Source organism: Tamandua tetradactyla, chromosome 7, assembly GCF_023851605.1.
Source record: "Tamandua tetradactyla isolate mTamTet1 chromosome 7, mTamTet1.pri, whole genome shotgun sequence".
Taxonomy (NCBI): Eukaryota; Metazoa; Chordata; class Mammalia; order Pilosa; family Myrmecophagidae; genus Tamandua; species Tamandua tetradactyla.
Window position 1 is genome coordinate 23,409,337 of NC_135333.1, and position 13,191 is coordinate 23,422,527.

Consider the following 13,191-nt stretch of genomic DNA (forward strand, 5'->3'; position numbering starts at 1 on the left):
TAACCCCCTGCACCAGGCCTTTAAGGAACATTAGAGGCTTTCTTAACGGGGAGTGGTGGGGAGAGCCGTTAAGCTTCCATGCCTAAGGCATTGTGAATAAAGTTCTCTGTGCAAGTAGATGGTGTAAATTATGTAATTTCCTTATGAAGAGAAAATACTCATTCCAGTCATTTTCTGAATCCTGTGGTTCAGATGAATCCTGGTTAAGAAAGGCTGCCTTAGAGAATAGATCAGAATTATTATCTGAGGCTTCTGGTGTCATGTTTGCATTTTCTTTTAATACAACATGGTGAAGATCCTGGGCTACAGCTCCAGCTACATCCAGGTTGCATACACCTTACATATTTTCTGCATTGAACATAGCAGTAGACACTATGCTAAGCACTTTGCATGCAGTTTCTAACTTAATCATAAAAAAATTATGAAATACTATTTTAATAACCCCCACTTATCAGATGCAAAAAGTAAAACATAAAGATATTAAAGAACTGTGTGCGAAACACACAGCCATTAAGTAGTAAAATTTGAACACAAGCCTGTCTATGTCAGAGTCCAACTCAGGAAAATGAGTGTTTCATGAAGTTAAATCATTATTCTGTTGCATCTGTGGCTGATTACAACAGAAATCAACTGAGGAGATTACTTTCAACAATGAGAGAAGACTCATTCGGTCAGTTAAAGGCCTTAAAAAAGATGTGATGATTTCAGCAGTCAGAAGAGAGATTTTCTATCCTTGCTTCAGCTAGCCACCTTCTGCAGAATTCATTGAAATCTTCAGAGTTCCCAACCTTCAGACTGCCCTGAAGAATTTGGTCTTGCCATACCCCATGATCATATAAACCAGTTCCTATGATAAATGTCATAATGTTTACATATGTATTTCCTGTCAACTCTGTTTCTCTGGAGAATCCTAATACAAGAGTGTATCTATATGGGCCAAACAACAGTCACAAAGTACACTTCTAAGTATATATATATGAAGAAATAAAAAACTGTAAGTGGAGACCCTTCTGGTTAAATAAAGCAGTTTGAACACGTGTACCTTGACTGCCTCCTAAAAATCCACAAAAATGATAGTAAATGCATGTTTTTAATAAAACAAACCCAATAGAACAATGAGAATGAGAAAGGAGATCACAGTAAAAAAGAGTTATCAAAATTTTGGAAACTGGAAATTAGATGGGCAAGGGGTAATTTACTTAGACCCAAAATATCAAAACACTAAGAGCTTGTGAGTGCAATGGGATCTGAGAGCAAGATGGTATATGTGCTAGAACCAGCTTATACCAGCTCATGAGAACAAACATCACTTTTTTAGGAATATCACAGACTGGTAGTTAAACACAGCTGTTTTAGTTTGCAGGCTTCCTGAATGCCATATACCAGAAACAGAATGGCTTTTAAAAAGGGAAATTTATTAAGTTGCAGATTTACCATTCTAAGGCATGAAAATGTCCAAATCTAAGGCATGTAGGGAAATATACCATGGTTCAAGAAGGCTGATGAAGTTCAGGGTATCTCTCTCAGCTGGAAGGGCACTTGGTGAAGTCTGCTGGCTTTCTCTCCTGGCTTCTAGTTTTATAAAGCTCCCCCAGGAGCATTTTCCTTCTTCATCTCCAAAGTTCAATGGCTGCTTGGGCTCTATAGATTTTTCCAAAATGGTTGCCTCTTAAAGGGCTCCAGTAAGCAACTGCACCTTGAATGGGTGGAGATGTATCTCCATGGAAACCATCTAATCACAAGTTACCGCCCATAATTGGGTGAGTCACATCTCCATAGAAATAATCAGAAAGATCCCACCCAGCAACATTGAATGAGGATTAAAGAACTTGGCTTTTCTGGGGTACACAGCAGATTCAAACCAATACAACCCAACCATTATTAAAAATTCAGTTAGGTAAACTCACAAATTATATTAAAAACATAATACTCAAAATCCCTCACCTATTATTTTGCTACATTTTACAATTATCTATATTCTTGATATTATTGACAGCTATTATCTGTAAGATGGAAATATTCTCTTCCCTGCTCTATGTTTAATGACATTGTGTTGGTAGCTTAAAATTAGCTATGGTAGGACTATTTACATCATGAAAATCAACAAACACTAAAAATCAGGGCTTTTTCCTTGGAAAGCCACTTAAACATTCTACCAGCATATAAATGAGATATACTCTGCTGAACTCCGGAAAGGCATAGGAATCAGAGCTACCAAATACATCTGAGAATAAGGGTATAGATATAAAACAGACAGGTTCCCATCACCCTCACCACCCTCCATTCCCTATCCACAGAGCTGCTGCTCCTGCTGCAGCCATTGTCCACCTGGACCTGTTCTTTGAGCACCACCACCACCTGCCCCTGGGCCTGCCTCAAGCCCCGTTCTCCCCAGGCCCACCATCAGCCCAGCAGCAGGCTGTGCAGACTGTGCTGCACTGGGAGGACTGGCTGGCCCAGAGGTTGTGGGAGGACTTCAGGGGAGACCCCTTCCATCCACCCACATCAGGAAGCTGGTAGAAGCAGCTGACCCAGGCTTCCTGGATCTATGCCTCTGGGGGCACCAAGGGCTTCCCCCTTACCTGGTAGGGACCCAGGTGTCATGGGACTATATAGCTGAGGGTGCACAGGAGAGACTCACGCCTGCAGAGAAAATGCACCAGGCAGAGGAGTGTGGCTGGGGAGGCTGTTTGGAGTTCCTGGGGGCCCCAGGGAAACAGAACAGAGCCCAAAAATCCAGGAGACCATCCAGTTGGCTGCCCACCACAGTCAGTTTGTGACTCTGGTGAAGTGGGGGCATCTCCTGAGACTCCCTCTTCTTCTGAGGAGCTTGAGGCCTCAGCCTCCAGCATAGTGCAGACTCATAGGGCGGTCTGCGCACTCTATGACCACACTGCTGCAGGCCTAGACCAGCTGAGCTTCCGCGTGGGGAGCTGCTGCATGCATCACCATGGTGGATGAAGACTGGCTCCGCTATGGGCGGGCTGGAGCAGAAGGGCTGGTGCCTGTGGGGTATACCTCCCTTGTTCTCTAGTCCTGGGACCTTTTCCTGTATATGTATCCACCTCCACCCGGGAATGGAATGGCCCATGAGCACGAATCCATGGAAGCTGTCATCCCAGAAATTTTTTCCCTGTCTGCAAAATGACACTTTCCTCCCACATCTAATATTTAAAATGAACTTTCCTTCTTCCCTTCCTTGCCCATCTATAAGGTTAAATCTGCCCTTCTTCCAAATGTGAATACAAGAGCCAAGTGATTCCAACAGCTAGGGATCGAGGCATAGCTGAAGATGGAGATATCTAACCAAAAACAAGAGAATTAGATAAGAGACCTTGCATTGAATTCTCAGACCTCCAGCCTCCTTTCCCCAGTCAGCTCCAAGAATATAGGCTGCCAGAACTCCACTGGGTGGGAAAACTGGCCCAAAAGAAGAGATCCAAGGAGCTTGCTCTTCCAATAAAATGTCCAGATCTGAGTCCTATCATACTCAATGAAACCACCATTCATCCAGTCATTCATTCAATAAATATGTATTGAGGACATACTAATGTGCCATGAATAGCTTTAGGTTCAGTACATTAGTGAAGAAAGAAAAGGCCTTGACCTCATGAAGTTTTTATTCTTCTGGGAAATAAATAAATAAATAAATAAAGCATATTAATAAATATAATATAGTATACAATACTGGATGCCGTTTCAGGTAGTGATAAGTCCTCTGGAGAAGTAAAGCAAGAAAAAGCCCAGGCAAAAGTTTTATAAAACGCAGTCAGGGCCCCTTCTGCTCTGGCGGCGCTCCATCCGCCATCTTATCCATCCCTCTCTCCTCCTGCTCCAGTGGCTTTCCAACCACCACCGTGCCCTCTTCCGCCTTCATGGGCTCCTCCACCACCGTCCTCGACAGCCTTGCCATCCTCACCTTTCCTCCTCCAGAACAGCTACTAGGGGGGTAGAAACGATACAGAACAGCTCCCGGAGACACAACAGAGATAAAAAAGACAGCGTACCCCATCCTGGAACGGCTGACTGGCTGGGAGAACCCGCTCCGGTGAGATCGCTGAGGGGCGCGGGCTTCCCTGGGTGGGGTGGCAAGCGGCCAGAGTCCCTCCCCTCCTCCTTCCTGGGCCAGCTGGCAGAATTGGGCAGGCAGTCCCCTCAAGCCACGGCGGCTGGCGCCCCCACCACGTGCGGCCCCCCGGACCAACTGAGAGAATTGGATCGGAAATCCCCAGGCCGCAGAGAACGGTGACTGGGGGGGGGTCCCTTCTAAACACGTGACTCACCCGTCCGGCTGGGAACAGTGCACTCTCCCGGGTCATGGAGGCTGGCACCCTCCTGCCACGCTTGGCGCCCCGGGCCGACTAGGAAATTTGGACAGGCGCTCTCCCGGGCTGTGGCGGCTGGCGACCCTCCCCGTGTTCGGACCCCCGGGCCCGCTGGCACTCTTCCAAGCTGCTTCGGCTGGCGAACCTCCCCCACGGCGAGAGTTTTCCAAAGTTAAAAGACCCACAGCACCTTTTACTGGTGGGACCTGCAGACAAACGTGTGCCACTAGCGCCACCTACTGGGCAGGATAAGAAAAACAGAACCCAGAGATTTCACAGAAAAATCTTTCAACCTGTTGGGTCCAACACCCAGGGAAATCTGATTAAATGCCCAGACGCCAGCAGAAGATAACGGATCACGCTAAGAAAATTGAAAATATGACCCAGTCAAAGGAAAAACCAATAGTTCAAATGAGATACAGGAGCTGAGACAACTAATGCTGAATATACGAACAGAAATGGAAAACCTCTTCAAAAATGAAATCGATAAATTGAGGGAGGACATGAAGAAGACATGGGCTGAATAAAAAGAAGAAATAGAAAAACTGAAAAAACAAATCACAGAACTTATGGAAGTGAAGGATAAAGTAGAAAAGATGGAAAAAACAATGGATACCTACAATGGTAGATTTAAAGAGACAGAAGATAGAATTAGTGAACTGGAGGATGGAACATCTGAATTCCAAAAAGAAACAGAAACTATCGGGAAAAGAATGGAAAAATTTGAGCAGGGGCTCAGGGAACTCAAGGACAATATGAACCGCACAAATATACGTGTTGTGGGTGTCCCAGAAGGAGAAGAGAAGGGAAAAGGAGGAGAAAAACTAATGGAAGAAATTATCACTCAAAATTTCCCAACTCTTATGAAAGACCTAAAATTACAGATCCAAGAAGTGCAGTGCACCCCAAAGAGATTAGACCCAAATAGGCGTTCTCCAAGACACTTATTAGTTAGAATGTCAGAGGTCAAAGAGAAAGAGAGGATCTTGAAAGCTGCAAGAGAAAAACAATCCATCACATACAAGGGAAACCCAGTAAGACTATGTGTAGATTTCTCAGCAGAAACCATGGAAGCTAGAAGACAGTGGGATGATATATTTAAATTGCTAAAAGAGAAAAACTGCCAACCAAGACTCCTATATCCAGCAAAATTGTCCTTCAAAAATGAGGGAGAAATTAAAACATTCTCAGACAAAAAGTCACTGAGAGAATTTGTGACCAAGAGACCAGCTCTGCAAGAAATACTAAAGGGAGCACTAGAGTCAGATACAAAAAGACAGAAGAGAGAGGTATGGAGAAGAGTGTAGAAAGAAGGAAAATCAGATATGATATATATAATACAAAAGGCAAAATGGTAGAGGAAAATATTATCCAAACAGTAATAACACTAAAAGTTAATGGACTGAATTCCCCAATCAAAAGACATAGACTGGCAGAATGGATTAAAAAACAGGATCCTTCGATATGCTGTCTACAGGAAACACATCTTAGACCCAAAGATAAACATAGGTTGGAAGTGAAAGGTTGGGAAAAGATATTTCATGCAAATAACAACCAGAAAAGAGCAGGAGTGGCTATACTAATATCCAACAAATTAGACTTCAAATGTAAAACAGTTAAAAGAGACAAAGAAGGACACTATATACTAATAAAAGGAACAATTAAACAAGAAGACATAACAATCATAAATATTTATGCACCGAACCAGAATGCCCCAAAATACGTGAGGAATACACTGCAAACACTGAAAAGGGAAATAGACACATATACCATAATAGTTGGAGACTTCAATTCACCACTCTCATCAATGGACAAAACATCTAGACAGAGGATCAATAAAGAAATAGAGAATCTGAATATTACTATAAATGAGCTAGACTTAACAGACATTTATAGGACATTACATCCCACAACAGCAGGATACACCTTTTTCTCAAGTGCTCATAGATCATTCTCAAAGATAGACCATATGCTGGGTCACAAAGCAAGTCTTAACAAATTTAAAAAGATTGAAATCATACACAACACTTTCTCGGATCATAAAGGAATGAAGTTGGAAATCAATAATACATGGAGGGCCAGAAAATTCGCAAATACATGGAGGCTCAACAACACACTCTTAAACAACAAGTGGGTCAAAGAAGAAATTGCAGGAGAAATTAGTAAATACTTCGAGGCGAATGAAAATGAAAACACAACATATCAAAACTTATGGGACGCAGCAAAGGCAGTGCTAAGAGGGAAATTTATTGCCCTAAATGCCTATATCAGAAAAGAAGAAAAGGCAAAAATGCAGCAATTAACTGTTCACTTGGAAGAACTGGAGAAAGAACAGCAAACTAATCCCAAAGCAAGCAAAAGGAAAGAAATAACAAAGATTAGAGCAGAAATAAATGAAATTGAAAACATGAAAACAATAGAGAAAATCAATAAGACCAGAAGTTGGTTCTATGAGAAAATCAATAAGATTGATGGGCCCTTAGCAAGATTGACAAAAAGAAGAAGAGAGAGGATGCAAATAAATAAGATCAGAAATGGAAGAGGAGACATAACTACTGACCTCACAGAAATAAAGGAGGTAATAACAGGATACTATGAACAACTTTACGCTAATAAATACAACAATTTAGATAAAATGGACGGGTTCCTGGAAAGACATGAACAACCAACTTTGACTCAAGAAGAAATAGATGACCTCAACAAACCAATCACAAGTAAAGAAATGGAATTAGTCATTCAAAAGCTTCCTAAAAAGAAAAGTCCAGGACCAGACGGCTTCACATGTGAATTCTATCAAACATTCCAGAAAGAATTAGTACCAACTCTCCTCAAACTCTTTAAAAAAATCGAAGTGGAGGGGAAACTACCTAATTCATTCTATGAAGCCAACATCACCCTCATACCAAAACCAGGCAAAGATATTACAAAAAAAGAAATCTACAGACCAATCTCTCTAATGAATATAGATGCAAAAATCCTCAATAAAATTCTAGCAAATCGTATCCAACAACACATTAAAAGAATTATACATCATGACCAAGTAGGATTCATCCCAGGTATGCAAGGATGGTTCAACATAAGAAAATCAATTAAGGTAATACACCATATCAACAAATCAAAGCAGAAAAATCACATGATCATCTCAATTGATGCAGAGAAGGCATTTGACAAGATTCAACATCCTTTCCTGTTGAAAACACTTCAAAAGATAGGAATACAAGGGAACTTCCTGAAAATGATAGAGGGAATATATGAAAAACCCACAGCTAATATCATCCTTAATGGGGAAAAATTGAAAACGTTCCCCCTAAGATCAGGAACAAGACAAGGATGTCCACTATCACCACTATTATTCAACATTGTGTTGGAGGTTCTAGCCAGAGCAATTAGACAAGAAAAAGAAATACAAGGCATCAAAATTGGAAAGGAAGAAGTAAAACTATCACTGTTTGCAGACGATATGATACTATACGTCGAAAACCCGGAAAAATCCACAACAAAACTACTAGAGCTAATAAATGAGTACAGCAAAGTAGCAGGTTACAAGATCAACATTCAAAAATCTGTAGCATTTCTATACACTAGTAATGAACAAGCGGAGGGGGAAATCAAGAAACGAATTCCATTTACAATTGCAACTAAAAGAATAAAATACCTAGGAATAAATTTAACTAAAGAGACAAAAAACCTATATAAAGAAAACTACAAAAAACTGTTAAAAGAAATCACAGAAGACCTAAATAGATGAAAGGGCATACCGTGTTCATGGATTGGAAGACTAAATATAGTTAAAATGTCAATCCTACCTAAATTGATCTACAGATTCAATGCAATACCAATCAAAATCCCAACAACTTACTTTTCAGAAACAGAAAAACCAATAAGCAAATTTATCTGGAAGGGCAGGGTGCCCCGAATTGCTAAAAACATCTTGAGGGAAAAAAACGAAGCTGGAGGTCTCACGCTGCCTGACTTTAAGGCATATTATGAAGCCACAGTGGTCAAAACAGCATGGTATTGGCATGAAGATAGATATATCGACCAATGGAATCGAATAGAGTGCTCAGATATAGACCCTCTCATCTATGGACATTTGATCTTTGATAAGACAGTCAAGCCAACTCACCTGGGACAGAACAGTCTCTTCAATAAATGGTGCCTAGAGAACTGGATATCCATATGCAAAAGAATGAAAGAAGACCCATATCTCACACCCTATACAAAGGTTAACTCAAAATGGATCAAAGATCTAAACATTAAGTGTAAGACCATAAAACAGTTAGAGGAAAATGTAGGGAGATATCTTATGAAATTTACAATTGGAGGCGGTTTTATGGACCTTAAACCTAAAGCAGGAGCACTGAAGAAGGAAACAAATAAATGGGAGCTCCTCAAAATTAAACACTTTTGTGCATCAAAGAACTTCATCAAGAAGTAGAAAGACAGCCTACACAATGGGAGACAATATTTGGAAACGACATATCAGATAAAGGTCTAGTATCCAGAATTTATAAAGAGATTGTTCAACTCAACAACAAAGAGACAGCCAACCCAATTACAAAATGGGAAAAAGACCTGAACAGACACCTCTCAGAAGAGGAAATACAAATGGCCAAAAGGCACATGAAGAGATGCTCAATGTCCCTGGCCATTAGAGAAATGCAAATCAAAACCACAATGAGATATCATCTCACACCCAGCAGAATGGCTATTATCAACAAAACAGAAAATGACAAGTGCTGGAGAGGATGCGGAGAAAGAGGCACACTTATCCACTGTTGGTGGGAATGTCAAATGGTGCAACCACTGTGTAAGGCAGTTTGGTGGTTCCTCAAAAAGCTGAATATAGAATTGCCATATGACCCAGCAATACCATTGCTGGGAATCTACTCAAAGGACTTAAGGGCAAAGACATAAACGGACATTTGCACACCAATGTTTATAGCAGCGTTATTTACAATTGCAAAGAGATGGAAACAGCCAAAATGTCCATCAACAGACGAGTGGCTGAACAAACTGTGGTATATACATACGATGGAATATTATGCAACTTTAAGACAGGATAAACTTGTGAAGCATGTAATAACATGGATGGACCTGGAGAACATTATGCTGAGTGAGTCTAGCCAAAAACTAAAGGACAAATACTGTATGGTCCCACTGATGTGAACCGACATTCGAGAATAAACTTGGAATATGTCATTGGTAACAGAGTCCAGCAGGAGTTAGAAACAGGAAAACTCATGGAAGAGACAGACTATCTCTAGAAGCTGGAAAATTCAAAGAAACAAGATTCTGTCCTACAACTTTCAAAATGGAAAGCAGTACTTCTGTCACCTTGATTTTAACCCAGCAGGCCCTTTACCAGACTTCTGGCTTCCAAAATAATAAATTCATTTTGTTTTGATAAAAAAAGGCAGTCAGGGTAGGCCTCTCTGACGAAGTTCTGAGTAGAGACCTGAAGGAACTGAAGAAATAGGCCAGCTGAACTGCTGAGGATGTATATTCTCTACAGGCAGAGGGAACAGCAAGGGGAAAGGCCATAAAGCAAGAGGAATCCTGATATGACGGGGTGGCTGGTGTGGCGGAGCGGGGGAAGCAATGGGGAGAGCGAGAGAAACGCGGTCAGAGAGATGCAGGGGCATTGGAGTTCCCACACACAGAGCTTCCAATCGACTTTTCAGTGCCTCAGTCTTAAATATGAAGGGATAGCCAAGGGTCACAAGATACTGAGAAATAAACCAAAGCGGACAGAAAAACAGAGAGCTAGAGAAAATTTTTATGGAACTATAATTACAGACCTTAGTTCCATTATCAGAAAAGAGCAGATCAAGCAAACAATAACCAAAAAGAAAAAAATAGTAAGTCTGGAGCTGAACAAGACAACAAAGTAGAATTATCTGATAAGCAGTGAGCTTGGTTGTGGGACACATTGCTTTTGTTTTTTTTTTTTTTATTTTTTAATTTTTTTTATTGTGAAATATAACATATATACAAAAAAGCAATACATTTCCAAGTACACTTTAACAAGTAGTTATACAACGGTTTTTAAAGTTTGGTATAGTTACAGTTCCATGATTTTTCATTTTTTCTTCTAACTGCTCCAAGACACTGGAGACCAACAGAAATATCAATATAATGATTCAGCAGTCATACTTAGTTGTTACATCCTATCTTCTCTGTTACACTCCTCCTTCTCTTTAAAGAACATATATACTTAAAAGCAATACGTTTCAGAGTACATTGCCAAATTAGTTGAGAGGCTACATTGGTCACTCTTATACATGCTTCAGTTAGACATGTATGACTCTTCTGAAAGAGTTTGGTATGGGTTACAATTCCACAAGACACATTGTTTTAAAGGATCCCTGGGTCACTCAGAAAAATTGATGACATAACAATATGTCAAAAAGACATTTAGTAAACAGAAAAGAACAGAAATTCTTGCAAAACTTGGATGTTAAAAACCAGAATACAATGACAGGACACCTTACCATACGCGGATTAAAAAAAAAAACTTGCTAGTAATATTATGTGACAAAACAGAGCTGTTGTGCTGCGCTTCTAAAATGGTGCCCCCCAAAAATAAATAAATAAAATAAAATAAAACGGTACCCTCCAGTCTCAGCGCTCAGAGGTTTAAAAAATAAACCTGGCAAGAAACTTCTGGAGCAGGGCCTGCATTTTGGACTTTTAACCGGATGGTGCCTGAGGGCAGGCAAGTCAGCTACAGGAGGATCAACAACCTGAAGATAAAGAGCTTCAGCTTCAGGTTTCTGACAGTTTCTGTTTGTTTTTACTTTGTTTTCCCTTATTTTTCAAACAAGTTCTTTTTTTTTTTTTTTTTAAGTTCCCTCCAGTCTTAGCTGTGTTTAGGGGAACCAAAGGAGGAGAGGGTTTTTCCAAAGCTTGTACAAAAGTGCGTGGCCCATAGTAAATGCTTCTGTCATTGTCATGGCCATCAAGCAAAGTGATAACAGTGGGGGATTGAATGGTGACGGTCCTGGTGGAGGTGAAATGCAGAGGCCAAATTTATGAGCTACCGTCTTTCCTAGAGAATCTTCTTCCAGACTTAAATCTTAGAGAGCATCGGTTACATTTTATTACCCACCCCACCTAAGTAGACTGTTCTATTTTACACTGTTGCTTTCTCCAATGTAAAACACAAGACAGGCAGACTCTTAGGAAAGAATATATGTGCAAATTTTCCATGTGTTATCTCACTAATATTCTCATCAACAGGTAAGGATTCTTAGCCCTTTTATAACCGATGACAAAATCGAGGCTCAGAGAAAGCAGAGCTGCAAGTGACAAAGCAGGGATTTCATCCCCACCTCATGTCCCCCTAAATTATAGTGTAAGTTACCATTTCATACGGTCTCACAAACTGATTGGCACTTGGTTCTCAAGAAACTTGTGGTAAACAACTGTTCTATTTCTTGTGTGTATGTGTAGGCGGGCGTGGGGGGTGGGTGGACAGTAAAGCCATCACGGACCTGTCTCCATGGCTCATCTCCAAGTTCTCAGGAATAAAAATAACTCCATGTGTTAGATGATATGCTCAGGGCTCTGTCTGTAGTTGTCTCATATTGGTCCTCACAACCCCCTTATGGCATAGGCACTTATTACCCCTAGTTTACAGACAAAAAGGCTGAGCAGGGTAGGGCACTGGTCCCAGGTCACATGCCGAGTTAGCCACAGAGCTGGGCTCAAATGCAGATCCGCTCTCTTAAAGCGATGCCCTTCACCCATCAAAGAAGGTTGTACTAGGTTTGGCAACTGGATCCAATGCGGTTCTTTGTACATTTCCATCTAGGGGCAGTTTATGAGCATCCACAGATGCTCATCATTTCATCAGATGAAATGATGCATATCATTTCATTTCTAGTTGAGTCCAAATGTCTTGAGAAACTGTTTAGCCATCTATGTAGCCCAGATATCATGTCCTGGGGCTCCACTTCTGGTTCAGCATCAGCTTCACTGAACATTAAGGATCATTTAATGACCGTCACAATCATGTCCCCCACTTTAGCTCATTGAAGATTCATAGCAATCCTGTTTGGTAGACGTTTTCCCGCTATTATCCTCATTTTACAAACAATGACCCTGTGGCTCTGAGAGGCGCGTTAACTTGCTGTCAGCCAGGGAGCTAGTACATGGGAACGCCAGGACTTGAGACCAGGTCTCTGGGTTGCCACTGGTTCTCAGGAGTGGCTATTCCAGCCCTTACCCCAGTTGCATTTGAAAACTCAGTCTTATTCCCTGTGGCCCAAATCCTCTCCTCAAGTCCCACTCCCTGCTCTGACCCTTCCCCAGAGGCATAGTCGGATTTGAGAGAAGGGAGACTGGGGGTCTGGGCTGCACAGGCATGGGTGGCAAAGGGACACCTTTTGACCATCTTCTCCGAACATGATGTGTTTCACTCCACCACCTCTAATCTCTCATTAGCTTAACAACCATCTTATCAGCATATCATATATCATACCATATCATCATATCAACCTTTAAAACTGCTGAGAGGGCCCCACTATTGGAAGAGCAAACACTTCCTATCTGGCCAGACCTGGCCATTTCAAATACAAACCAGGGAGCCTTCGGGCAGCCCTCTGCTCTTGGAAGTCTTCAACAAACACAATAGTTTCCTAATCTACTGGTGTTGAGAAAATCACCCCATCCTGAAAGACCAGAGCGCAAGATTTTTAGCCTTCTGACTTTCTGGAACAGAAATAAAGAGGCCTTCATAGCCTGGGGTCTACCTTTCTTGGCCAGGAAAACTTTTTTACATGGTCCTCAGTGTAAGGAGAAGAGGGAATCGGACCTGGAGTGAGTGGGTTGGTTGGAAATACCCCTTCCCTGTTTTTCTTGG

General features: G+C 41.3%; 1 pseudogene; it reads left to right on the forward strand.

Moving 5' to 3' along the window:
* The first annotated feature begins 286 nt into the window (after window positions 1-286).
* LOC143690385 (AP-4 complex accessory subunit RUSC1 pseudogene) lies at window positions 287-3,034 on the forward strand (annotated as a pseudogene).
* Window positions 3,035-13,191: the final 10,157 nt, after the last annotated feature.